Consider the following 14,166-nt stretch of genomic DNA (forward strand, 5'->3'; position numbering starts at 1 on the left):
TCTGGTTCCCCCTTCTCAGACCAGCTCCTGAAGGCTTTATCTGATTGGACCCTCATTTGTGTCCATGGGGATGGAATTGGGTCAGACGATTTGATTTCCCATAGCTCAAACTTCCATTCCAGTCCTTGTCTAAATTCCTAATTTTGTCCTGTCCCTGAGGTCCAAGGCTGCTTCCCTATTTTAAGCCTTCTTAGGAGGTCCTGACTCTACACCACCACAGTGAAAGAAAAGTGCAGGGAGACTATACCATGGCATCCAACTGGAACTAAAGTCAAAGGAACCCAGCAAACCAACACCAGAAGACACATCTTCAGAAAAAGAGCCTCTAGTTCATGAACACCACCGTTTGAAAGGTAATACAAACAACAGATCTGTCAATGCACCAAAAATCAATGTAAGGACACAAGAAGTGTGGAAAAACATGGCAATATGACACTCCAAAGTGAACATAATAATGCCTTAACATCAGACTACAAAAGAAGGAAGTGACAAAAATACCTGATAAGAGTTGAAAAGAATAAGAACATTCAAAGGGGCCGGTGCTGTAAAGCTGCTGTCTGAAATACCAGCATCCAAAATACTTGGCCACTGGCTCAAGTCCTGGCTGCTCCACATCAGATCCAGCTCCCTGCTAATGCATCTGGGAAAGCAGCAGAAAATGGCTCAAGAACTTGGAAACCTACACCCATGTGGAAGAATTTCTGGGTATTGGTTTCATATCTACTGGCTCCTGCAGTTCCCACCACTGCAGCAATTTGGAGAGTTTATCAGCAGATGGAAGACCTCTCTCTCGCCCTCTCTCTCTGCTTTTCTATCTCTCTCTGCAGCTCTGCCTTTCAAATAAAACAATCATTTTTTTTAAAGAACACTCAGAGATACAATACAATTAAGTGAAAATCAATGTGATATATATATATATATATACACACACACACACTACTTGATTTGAATTTAAAATAAGTATTAAGCCCTGAAAACTAGAAAGTGTTGGGGAGAAAGGAAAGTTTGGATAACAGGTAACAAAATGCAGTAGTGTGAAACCTAAGGAGTTCTGATGTTTTGTAGCACAATGAGGTGACTATATGTATTATATTATATATTTGAGGGTGTGAGTGGGAGGGAAATTATGGGGAGGGGAAGCCATTGTAATCCATTAACTGTACTTTGGAAATTTGTATTTACTAAATAAAAAAAAAAAAAAAACTAGAATAGAGGAACTGGTAGGCTCCAAACACAAAAGTTTTTTCTTTTTCTTTTTTAATGTAAAGGCTGGTTGCTTGGTATGGTTAGTTTAAGCTGTCTTACATATTGAAATGTTGCATTGTGTTCCTTAAAAATATCTAAGTATTACATGCTAATACAGAATCAAAAAATAGAATAAAAAAATAAAATATAAAAAAGATAAGTTTATCTTGGTGCAAAAACTTTTTAAAATCTATGCATGATTTTTTTTTTATTTTTTAAGTGATTAGAAAGGAACGTTTTTGGGCAGGCACCGTGGCTCACTTGATTAATCCTCTGCCTGCGTCTCTGGGATCCCACATGGGTGCTGGTTCTAGTCCCGGTTGCTCCTCTTCCAGTCCAGCTCTCTGCTGTGGCCCGGGAGGGCAGTAGAGGATGGTCCAAGTGCTTGGGCCCCGGCACCTTCATGGGAAACCAGGAAGAAGCACCTGGCTCCTGGCTTCGGATCAGCGCTGTGCACCGGCTGTAGCAGCCATTTGGGGAGTGAACCAACGGAAAGGAAGACCTTTCTCTCTGTCTCTCTCTCTCACTGTCTATAACTCTACCTGTCAAATAAATTAAAAAAAAAAAAAAGAAAAGAATTCTTTAAAAATTTTAATTAGTTTTAACAGATTCAGTATGGTTTATAGATATAATTCTAAGAACATAATAATATTCCCTTCCGTCTGCCCCCATGTGTCTTCCCACCCTCCTTTCTTCTGCATTTCTTTTTTTAGTTTTTGAGGTAACATATTTTAAATTTGCATTACAATAAAAAGGCTTAATACTTCACTGAATAAGAAGGTAACAAGTAAAAAGCAAAAAGGCTTTCCTTTGTTGGGAATACAGAAAATGGCTAAGAAAATAATTGAACAGAAAAATGACCATTGCACCCATATATGGTGAAGTTTAAACTAATCACAGATCATTATGTTAGAGTTGGATTGCTCTTGCCACCCCAAAAATGCTCCAAGAGACCTTCTCTCATGCAATTAACAAAGGGTAAGGTTTATTGATGATCCGACGTGTCGGGGCCCCCGTCCCAGTACAGGCGAGCGGCCCCAAATAGTCTTGGGTTGGGGTTTTTATACAAGTTTAAACAAAGAAAATCAATCATTGCATAGATCAGACAGAGGTATAGAGTAAACAATTGATACAAGTTAAGTGATTTTACAACCAGTTGATTTATGAATACAGGGAGTACAGGATATCGAGTAAGGTCCTGATTAGACCTCAGAGAACCATATGGCCTATACAGGGAGTATCAAAAAGCCTCCTATTGCCAAAAGGGAGGGCCACACAACAAACACAACAAGGTTGCAGGAACTGCCTTGATGATACCTAGGAATGCAGCTGAATGGCGATAAGGGACACATGGTGGGGTCAGGGTTCCAGGAGGCAAAGAGATATACAGTGACTTCTTCTATCTTACTTAGGTGAAACTAAGGTTACGCTCACACTGGGGTAATTTACTGACCAATTAACTTTATAGAGAATGGCTATGCAGAGCAAGTCTAACGAGGTCAGGAAAGTTCACCAGAGGAGGTGGGGGGGGGGAGCGGCTTTTAACTTTTTAACCCTTCAATTAAAACCATATTAGCATAACATTTTTAACCTCTGGCTTGAGAAACGTGTAAAACAGTTTCACAAAACTAAAAAAGCAAGCAGCACTATTGATATACACAGCTCTTGCTTGCTTGCTTTTTTAAGGAGAACAGTGATATTTTTCTTTCTGTGTGCAGCTTATTTCACCCAACATCATGCCCTTTAGTTGCATCCATTTTGCTGCAAATGGTAGAATTTCGTTCTTTTTATCTGAATAATATCCCATTGTGTATGCATACCACATATTCTTTACACATTCAGCTGATGATAGTACATACCACACTGACAGAATCATACATTGTGCATCATCCGCATCAAAAGCTAACGGGAAGTGAGAGGAACAGCACTGTGGTGCAGTGGGTTAAGTGCCATTTCGAGTCTCAGCTGTTCCACTTCTGATCCAGCTCTCTGCTATGGACTGGGAAAGCAGTAGAAGATGACCCAAGTCCTTGGGCCCCTGCACCCACGTGGGAGATTGAAAAGAAGCTCCTGGCTTCAGATCAGCACAGCTCCAGCTGTTGTGGCCAATTGGGGAATGAACCAGCAGATGGAAGACCTCTCTCTCTCTCTCTCTCTCTCTGCCTCTACCTCTCTCCGCAACTCTGTCTTTTCAAATAAATAAAATAAGCCATTAAAATAAAGAATAAGAAGAAAGACAAAGGGGCTTTCTGCATGATCAAGCCCTTCCTATCATGGGCAATGGATGTGGGTTTCTGCATGTGCATAAGCAGCTGAGAAGGGGCTGGTACCTGCTGCCTGGCAGGCTGAAGTCTCCTGTCAGAATTCCCGCCCAATGTCTGGGGGAGCTGAAACCTTTCTTCCCCTTACTTTGCTTTCTTATCTACTACAGAAGATTTTTCTGCCTTAACCAGTTGTCTCCATGCCTTCTTCAGACCCATCAATCCTAAACCCAACAAAAGTGACTGAAATATGTGGCTTGGGGTCCACACACATGCTATAAGTATATTTCCTAAATAATTTAAGAATTAATGACAGCACTGAAAAATTTCCAAATGACCATTTTGATTTGTTTTAGACAGTGACAGTGGTCAATTCACAAGACAATCACACTACAGGATCTGCTATGATCCTCACATGGCATAATGTTAAATTCATGAACACTCTTGGTTGAGTATTGAATACTGGACAGACAGCCATAAGCAGGAAAAACCTACTGTGCTCATGTAAGATTCATCAACAATTATTTTTAAGAAGTCTGTTAGAGATATGCCATTTTATAACATTTCTCTCATAATGAATTTCTCAATAAATCTTTAAGTTATGAGGTAAAGAAATGAGTCTCAGTGATTTTTTTAAAACAAAGATTAAGTCTATATGACCCCACTGCACTAAGCAACTACACACAGGATTGCAGTCAGTACTCACAAGATGTTGGCAAAGATGGTACTTGTTTAAAAGTTATCAGTTCTTCAGCAACTTCTTATTTTATTGTTTCCCAAACATTCAACTGTACTAAAGAAGATTCTTATTACAATATACTCTCTCTCTCTCTCTCTCATTGTCTAACTCTGCCTGTCAAAACAAACAAACAACAACAACAACAAAAAAAACAAAAACAAAACAAACCACACAGGGCTCCACGATTCACAAAAGAGCAAGGAAATATCAAGATGAGGAAAAGAAACTAATACACTAGAATTTTCCTCCCCGGTACAGAGGTTCTCCCATTATGTCAATGCTACTCATGAGTGTGCACCATTTGGCAATCACTCCCGGTCTGATTTCTAGGGAGAAACACCTCCTGGAGAAGATGATCAAGCCAGAGTCAAGGGTTGCATCCCTTGCATCTTTCTTAGTCTCTTCCAGCATTCTTTTCTCCAACATCCTGGCTGCTAACAATAGTGACACAGTTTCCTTTAGAACATTACCTCTTACTGTTGTTGGCTCCTAATAAAGTGTGCTCCCTTTGTGAATACTTCTAATGGGCAGTTAACACTGAAGTCAAGTTCTTTTGTATCTTTTCTTAAAGTCTCTTTTGTATCTTTTGCCCTACATTTTCCCCACATTGAGGGGCTGCTACCAATACCAGACAACTGTCTGCCTCTGCTTGTCCATTTTTCCCCTGACAATTTCAAGGAAAAGGCTGCTACAAGAGTAATGTCATGTTAGGGAAAATCAAATAGACCAAGCAATTGAAGTGAAGCTTCAAGACTGTGAACATTGATGACAAAGGAGAATAATGAGTAATTAGAAGGAAAAAAAGGTAAAATGTCTTGGATAAACAAGTAAAAACACCAGAGGCAAGTAATCAGTAAGTTATATTTAAGCAGGACAGCACTAACCTATCAGTTCTGAAGAATTTTTCTTAGATATTGTTGTTATAGACATTCATTCCACCTGGTATAAGTATGTCTTTTATATAAGAGAATGCTGTGTCTTGCACATTCACACTTTTCAGTTGTAATCAGTTACAATCAGCATGTCACCAAGTTCACACAATCTGCTTTTATATTTCAGATCTTTATCAAAGGAACTTGCTGTTGTATATACAAAATAACACCTAGCATTTATTAAAAACTTTCAATTTTGCCTTTAAAAAAAGTTCTAATTTGAACTAATCATATTAATTTATATCTAGCCAGATAGATTTGAAATCTGTTATAATCAAATGGTTAATCTCCATTGAACTGCATGTTAAAGCTGTTTCAGAAGTTTCATGAAAAAATAAAAATATTTTTCTTGGCATTTGAATGAGACCACATTACTGCTAAACCAAAGAGACAATAGCCAACTAGTTAACAATAAATTCAAGAAGAATGCTGACTATTCACAGAATGTTAAAACACTGATTTTGAGAGAAAAAGGAAACCTGTACATCAGAGGAACAAACTGAAATGAGCACTGGACCTTTTGTTTATGTATCCTTCAAATGTGTAATCAATTCATTTGAAAGCCAGAAAACTCTAAGGTATTGGCAGTTAGCTCCAGGAAGTCATGACAATGAAAGTTGTTGGCTCTCTGAAGTACAGGAATAGAATGTCCCCCATCAATTTAAATTAGCAAACAGAAAAGTCTCCATTTTAATATATTAGTGTGATATTTCATTATATGAGGACAAATATTTTGTTTTGCACTTGTTTCCATCAGTGTATGATTACAAATGTACATTTTGAGGACTCACAAAATCAATATAAACTCATTAATTAGATAACTTATTGACACATAAAATCAACATGCTAATAAGCCATCACAGAAAACATGATTACATATATGTGCTTGGTTAGAAAACCAAAATAATAATGATTAATATTTAAAAAGTAAGAGTCACCTTTTCATTCAATCCCAAATGTAACCACTTTTGAGGTTTCTCCTGTGATGTCTGAGTTATTCCATCACAGCAACTGGTATTTAGCATCCTTGGCTTTTTCCTGGCCATGGTCTCCACAAGCATGCACTGACGTTCTGTTTCCTCCCCTATGTCACTCAGGCTTTAGCAGGGGCAGCTGCCTCCAGACTCCTCCCTTGCTCTCAGCTGTGTGTGTGTTCCTGGCACTTCCTTTCTCTTTACCTGGGACCACACTTGTCATCTGCAGTTTAAGGAACTGATTCTCTCTAGCCCAAGAGTGAGGGGCAGAGGCATTGTATTCAATGCCCTGGGCCAGTATTCCTTTATCCTGCCTGCCTTTGTCCCATTCTGTGTCCAGGGCCTCAGACTTCAGAGAGCTCCTCCAGCCAAGAGTGCCTCCTCAGAGACAGCTGCCCTGGCCTACAATCTTCACTGCACACTTGGCTACCTCATCTAGAGATGGGGAAAGGACTGGGGTAAATGGGGTGGGAGCACTAGGATTAGGATTAGGAGATTACACAGTGTTCTCAGCTTCTTTCAAGGCCTCAAGGTCCCTAAGACATTTCTAATCCATCCTGTTTTTAATCTTTCGGTTAAAGATTTTGGTTTCCTAGCAAAAAGAAATAATAATTATCTCTTGATTGGAGTTTTCTGAGTTTTTTTTCTCATTTCCTCCCCTTGAAATCCAAAATTTCCAAAACATCCTTTCCATGGTATATTTTGAGAACTATTTCTTATTAGTTTAGGGTGTGCTTCTATTTTAAAACCATTTCAAGCAGCTGCCCCCCACCTTTCTAGCTTTCACCTATCTAAACTGGACACTTTGTTTATTATTGTGTCTTCTGTCCTACACTGTTCTTTCTGTTCTTTCTGCTAGCTTCAGTGTACAGTGGGATTAGCATCAGTTCTGATTAAAGCCATTGGTCTTTTTTAGGTTAAAAAAATTTGTACTTATTTCTTTGAGAGGCAGAAAGAGACACACAGACACTCCCCATCTACCCACAATGGCTGAGCCAATGCCAGGCACAGCCAGAAGTTGGGAACTCAATTCAGGCCTCCCACATGGGTTGCAGAAACCCAGTTGGGCCATCACTGCTGCCTCAGAGTTAGGAGACTAAGTCCAGTAGCAAACCCAGGCACTCTTATGTGGGATGTGGGCATCCTAACCAGCATCTTAGCAACTAGACCAAATGCTCACACCAAAGCCATCAATCTCAACTGTGTTCCAAGATGTGAATTCCAGGTCTGCCACTGATGATAATATTTCCTGAGTGATAGTACTTTTCACTATGAGCTAACCAAAGTGAGTGTTGGCCAGAAATTTGTCCAAACTTACTGTTCTAAACTTGACACAGTGGGCTTGACAATAAGATGAAAAGATGGACAAGACAACACTAAATATTTTAAAGTTGTGACTATTCCATAGAATTCAGAATGTGTGGCTGCCTACATCTGGGGTAAAACACAGTATTAACTTGCCTGAAAAACTCTCAGAAGAATTCATTCTATCTTCATTCAGCCTAAGTTAATTTGATACTTCAAAAAGTTTATGGAAATGGAATTGAGTTTCTTTTGATGCCAAAAATGTTTCAATCCATGCATAATTCTTTTATTATTATTATTATTATTATTATTGAAAGTCAGAATTACACAGAGAGAGAAGGAAAGGAAGAGAGAGAGGTCTTCCATCTGCTGGTTCACTCCCCAATTGGCCAGAATGGCTGGAGCTGAGCCTATCCGAAGCCAGGAGCCAGGAGCTTCCTCCAGGTCTCCCACACGGGTGCAAGGGCTCAAGGGCTCAAAGACTTGGGCCATCTTATATTGCTTTCCCAGGCCATAGCAAAGAGCTGGATTGGAAGTGGAACAGCCAGGACTTGAACCAGTGCCCATATGGGATGCTGGCACTGCAGGTGGTGGCTTTACCCACTACACCTAATTCTTTAATACACATTTTTGTGATCTTTTTGAAGACCTTCATGTGCATGATTTCAAAATGGCTTTGCAACATAATAAATTACTCTTTTTTAAAAGATTTATTTGAAAGTCAGAGTTACACAGAAGGAGAGGCAGAGAGAGGGAGAGAGGTCTTCCATCCACTGGTTCACTCCCCAATTGTCCGCAATGGTCGGAGCTGTGCCATTCCAAAGCCAGGAGCCAGGAGCTTCCTCAGGTTCTCCCACATGGGTGCAGGGGCCCAAGGACTTGGGCCATCTTCCAATGCTTTCCCAGGCCATAGCAAAGAGCTGGATTGGAAGTGGAGCAGCTGGGACTCAAACCGGTGCCCATATGGAATGCCAGCAGTGCAGGTGGTGGCTTTACCCGCTACAACATAGCACTGGCCCTAATAAATTACTCTTAAAAGCACTCTAGCATTAGTAAACTTGGTGAAGTTTCCTCACCTTGTTAAGTCTGCCATTCCCCATATGTCTTCAAGAAAATTAAGTGTGATAAATGTAAAACATTTCAGGCTGGATACATACGCATGCACTCAATAACATGGTTCCCTTTTTTCCTCTTTTCCAGGTGCATTCTCTTTCCACCCTAATTTGATTTGATGGTGTTTATTTTCAGGAAAAAAGATCCTGAGAATTTGCCAAAAAACTCAGATATTTATTTGAAGAAAACTTTTCCAATTAATAGTTTAGATGAAGCAGTGGAACACACCGTGGCTTGAAGTGGGAAGTGGATCTGAGCTGCCTGCACAACCTCTTTTTTCTGGTTAGATTTTTTTAGTCAGTATATGTATTCTCCCTTACACATGTTTCCTAAGGGATTTTATTGTAGCTGTCATATGTATGTGTCACTTAATACTGTAGTTGAAAAATAATGGTTTTATATAGCTTATTCAAAACACACCTTGTTATATCAATATCGTAAGCTTTAAACTTCTGGGTCTAAGGCTGAAATGCATTACCTACACTGACACCTTCTGAAAGCAAATAATTCTTCTTCAATTATTATTCAGAGAGAGTTTAGCTCCTCATGATAATAGCTTAAAGCACATGAAATGTTAGTCATTAAAAATAAATGGCTTCGCAATATAGGATGTGGTAGAAAATGAAAAATATCCAGGTGAATGGTTTATATAGAAAAAAATAATAGATTTGGGGGTTGGCATGATGCAACAGGTTGAAATGCCATATATAGTGCTGACATTCCATGTGAGTTTGAGTCCTGGCTGCCCCACTTTTGATCCAGCTTTCTGCTCATGTGCTTGAGAAAGCAGAAGATATTCCAAGTACCTGGGCCCTTGTTACCTACGTAGGAGACCTGGATAGAGTTAACAAGCTCCTGCCCTGGCCTTTGCTGCCATTTGATGAGTGAACCAGAAGATGAAACATTTCTTTCTCTATCTCTCCCTCTCTCTCTGTAACTCTTCCTGAATCTTAAGAAAAGTAAATTTTGTTAAGAGAATGATGTACTTGTACTAGTGGATTAATTTCAAAAAGAAATTATTTTCCACATATTTTCAAGCTGTATGTTGACATTTATTAATCATGACTGTGGTTAAAAAAAAAGAGCTCTAAAAATATGCTGGCAATGTCTAGATGCCACAGATTTCTGTCTTTGTCTGCTGGGTCACCACAGTAAAATATCACAGACAAGTGGCTTAAACTGTAGATGTTAATCCTCTCACAGTCCTAGACATCAGAAGTTCAAGATCAAGGTGCAAGCACGGTGAGGATCTCCTTCCTGGCTTGTAGATAACTACCTTCTCACTGTGTCCACTCAGGGCAAACAGATACAGCTCTTTCTCTCTTCTTCCTATATATAGTCACAGTCTCACTGGATTAGGGTCCCATACTTATGTCTCATTTAACCATCATTGCCTCCCTAAAGACCTGACCACACGATGCAATCACTTTAAGGCTTCAAAGTATGTATGCATTTAGGAGAAACATATATATATATATATATAATGCACCATTTGGGTGATTTTTTGAGGAAAAAAAAGCAATAAAAATATAAATTAATAACTGTGGCAATAAAAACCAAAATCCCCAGGGTTGTGACATAACAGCTTCTACCTGCAAAGCTGGCATCCCATATGGGTGCTGGTTCATGTCCTGGCTGTTCCACTTCCAATCCAGCTCTCTGCTAATGGTCTTAGAAAAGCAGTGGAAGTTGGCCCAAGTACTTGTGCCCCTGAAAACCATGGAAGATCTGGATGAAGCTCCTGGCTGCTAGATTCAGTATGGTCCAGCTGTGGCCACTGCAGCCCTTTGGGGAGTGAAACAGCAGATGGAAGATCTCTCTCTCTCTCTTTGTCTCTCTCTCTCTCTCTCACTCTCCCCCGTTTTTCCTGCTTCCACTCCCTCCTCCTTTACTTTCTCTCTCTGTAATTCCAACTTTAAAATAAATAAATATATCTTAAAAAACAAAATCGGGGAGTGATTATTGTGGCGCAGTGTGTGTTAAGCTACAGCTTGGGATGCCTGAATCCCATATTAAAGTGCTGGTTCGAATCCTGGCTCCTCTCCTTCCAATCGGGCTTCCTGCCAACACACCTGGGAAAGTGATGGATGTTGGCCAAGTACTTGAGTCCCTTCCACTCCTGTGGGAGTTCTGGACTGAGTTCCAGGCTCTTGGCTTTGGCCTGGCTAGCCCTGGCTGTTGCTGGCATTTGAGGAATGAATCAGAAGATAGAAGATCTTTCTCTTCCTCTCTTAGCACCTTCTTTTTGTTTCTTCCTCTCTCTGTGTCACCCTGCCTTTCAAATAAACAAATCTTAAAAAAATATATCAAAATGTTTGAGCTCTGCCACCCATGTGAGAGACCCAGATGAATCTCCTGGCTCCTGGCTTTGACCTGGCTCAGTGCTCGCCATTGTGGCCATCTCTGGGAATGAATCAGTGGATCAAAGATTCTCTCTCTCTTTTTGTAACTCTTTCAAATAAATTTATAAATCCTTTTTAAAAATACCCAGGTCTTACATGAGAGTACCTGAGTACAATGCTCAGCTCCAATTTCTGACTCCAGCTTCCTGACAATGCAGACCCTAGGAGGGAGCAGTAAAGTCTCAAGTAATTGAGTTCCTCCCACCCCTGTGGGGGACCTGGGTTGAATTCCCAGCTTCCAGTTTTGACATCAGCCAAGTCTTGGCCTTTGCAAGAGTTTGAGGACAAAATTAGTGGATGGGAACTCTCTCTCTCTCTCTCTCTCACATCTTTAAGTAACAAACTAGAAGCAAATATATGTTAGTGAAGAGCCATGGTGGTGACATAAATTCAAGGGCAACGTGAACTGTCATGCTGATCAAACTGGTTTCTAGGGGATTCTCTGGTGCTCAGAATGTGTAGCATGCCTATCACGACTGCATTTTCACTGCAAGCATGATTTTTGTAGTGATTAACTGGGTTTTAAATGTACATTTTTATAAACAAAGATATGATTCTCACCAAAATTGAGGAAAAGCAATCTAAATTTTCACCAAAAATTTCAAAATGGGAATTGAAAGACACAAGATGGAGGCAGTCACAAACTCCAGCTCCAGCCTCCTGTTGCTTGACTGGTCCACCTGGGCAGGTGAATCCCCACCTGGTTTACATATGGATGTAGTCAAAGGAGACAAACTAATTGAGAAATCGTTCATTGATGGGAATAAGTATTGCTTTTTTGGGAGAAACGCTGATTTGTTGTGACTTTTCTGCTGACCATCAGTCTTGCTCTAAGGTCCACCCTGCACCAGTCTACCACAAGCATCTGAAGACATCTGCTGACAGATCTCAAAAATACACACAACACTTTCTTGGGTCACAATCAGCTGAACCTTACAAGCCTCAGCAAATTCCCACCAATTCCATGGTCTCATTTGGTGCATCCACAGGGCATACACTCTGTGTGAGAAGCCTCAGATATTGCCATTGGCTGAGAAAAGAGATGAGAAGATGGATGGAGAGGAGGATGAGATCAAGGGCTTACTGGGGCTTCCAGAGGAGGAAACCAAATTGATAACCTGGCAGAGGTCAACATTGCTGACAACAAGCAAATCTCTATGCTCACCATTGAAGTGGGGTATCTGGACATTCAGAGATCAAAGAGGAAGAGGAAGTACTCCCAGGTGACTTTTGGCGAGGATGATGAGTTCCCCAACCCAGGGAATCCATGGGGATCTCTCAGTTAGTAGCTTCTGCAACATGGTGCAAATTGCAGTGGTCCCAATCAAGAATAAGTTTGTAGATGACCCTAGCTCCCTGGGCCTGGAGAAGTCAGAGAGCAGATGCATGTAGAATTTTGCCTTCAGCATCAGACTCAATGGAGGCATGCCCCCATGAACAGTGAGACAGGCTTCCAGCCTCATGGCATCCATGGGATAGCACTCATTGGGGGATTGCCCATGTCATTTCTGAACCTCATCTCTAATGTGGACCTGACCCCTATCATGCTATGAGCAGTGAACATGAACCCTGCACCAAACTCTGCAGTCTAAAACCCTGAAGCTGTAAAGGAATCCAAGAAGAAGAAATATGCAAAAGAGGCTTGGCTGGTCAAGAAGGCACACCTTCCTTACTGATTTGATGTTTTTAGTCATGGAGAAGGGTAGGACGGGATGAGAATGGGGTGGAAGGGTATTGGGGAGCTAAGGAACTAGGGAGAAAACTTTAAATGTGTGCAGTATTTTCTCTCAGAATGTCTGCTGGGGTCCTAATCATGCAAAAATTAAAATTAGGTATATGGTTGAAATTATTCTAGAAAAATTTCACCTTTTAGTTGATATTATTTTCATAATAATTATTAGTCACTCGATGATTATCCTAATAACTTGTGAATAACCTTGTTCTGAATTACCACAAAAAAACAAAATCAATGATATTCAAACAGCATTACAGATATGCACCTGCTTACTAAACCTCACCTATGGTTACACCATTGCTCCATTGTTGACTATCTTGCTGTATTCTGAATTTCTGGAGCATGCCCAGAAATAATGCTGACTCTAATTTTGTAAATTATAGAAACATGTAAAGATAATGTTCAATGATAATATATTTTTTAAAAAATACCTAAGAACTATCTATAATATCTGTCTCAATAATGTGATACTACATATTGATAGCAGCTCAAAAATGTATTAGGTTGTTTATTTTTAGAGGCCTTGCTACGTCTATTATAAAAGAACCAAAAATAACTAGCATTTTTTTATTCTTTGTATCTGTCTACCATATGTCTGTCTGTCTGTCTATCATACATCTACTCACAATAACCAAAGCAAACTTCTCCACTTCTCATGGAGTGATCCATGTGGAACTTCCAAGCCTCCTTTTCCCTACTCTTGAATGCCTTTAGCAACTTTTTTCAAGAAAGAAAAATATAAAATCACTGATTTTACTCTATACTCTTCCACTAACTTTAAACACTTTCAACTTGATTGATTTCTCCATAATTCTCCTGGTGCTGATGTTACAGTGATCCCCACCACTACTCTGACAAAGCTAACACTGTTTCCTCAGTCCTCAACCTGTATCACCTCTGGCCTTCAAGACCCTTGATGTTCCCACCATGCCTTCTTTAGTTTCATCTTCTACAACCTTCCTACTTGTTTACTGATGTTCTCTTGTTGAAGACCTCTTACAAATTTCCAGCTGTTCCCTATTTCCTAAACTTTTCTCTTACTCTTTCCTTATCTCCTAACATTCCTCCCCCAGGTTTTTCTGATTGGCTCCTCCTACCACTCAGTTTTCAAACTGAGTATAATTTCTTCAGTTTGACCTTCTCTGATCACCTTGGCTAAGATTAGTACCCTCTCAATAACCCATCCATTCACTCTACACAATTATTCCTTTTATAGGTGTTCTTGCTAACAGCACTTATCATATTACTTTATTTGCATGGTTGTTTATGTGTTTATGGACAATTTTCACCCAAGTCTTCTCTCATGATATATCCTGAATCCTCAATGCCTAGTAACTTGTGGATCATGAGAACATGTTTCTTTAAACTAAGACTCATAAAATTGTAAGCAATATCTTCACCTTCAAGATGTGATCACTTATTAAACCGAATGAAAATCTAATTGGAATTCCAGGTGGTGT

The 14,166-nt window shown here is 40.0% G+C and overlaps 1 protein-coding gene and 1 pseudogene across 1 annotated transcript in view; one reads left to right on the forward strand and one right to left on the reverse strand.

The window, feature by feature from the left end:
• The window catches only part of CNTNAP3 (contactin associated protein family member 3), a 247,828-nt gene that overhangs the window by 125,672 nt on the left and 107,990 nt on the right, over nucleotides 1-14,166 (reverse strand). The gene's annotated exons all lie outside the window — the stretch shown is intronic.
• Nucleotides 11,599-12,652, forward strand: LOC100338317 (nuclear inhibitor of protein phosphatase 1 pseudogene; annotated as a pseudogene).

The sequence above is a fragment of the Oryctolagus cuniculus genome, chromosome 10 (genome assembly GCF_051225735.1).
Source record: "Oryctolagus cuniculus isolate XC-2025 breed Fujian yellow rabbit chromosome 10, ASM5122573v1, whole genome shotgun sequence".
Taxonomy (NCBI): domain Eukaryota; kingdom Metazoa; phylum Chordata; class Mammalia; order Lagomorpha; family Leporidae; genus Oryctolagus; species Oryctolagus cuniculus.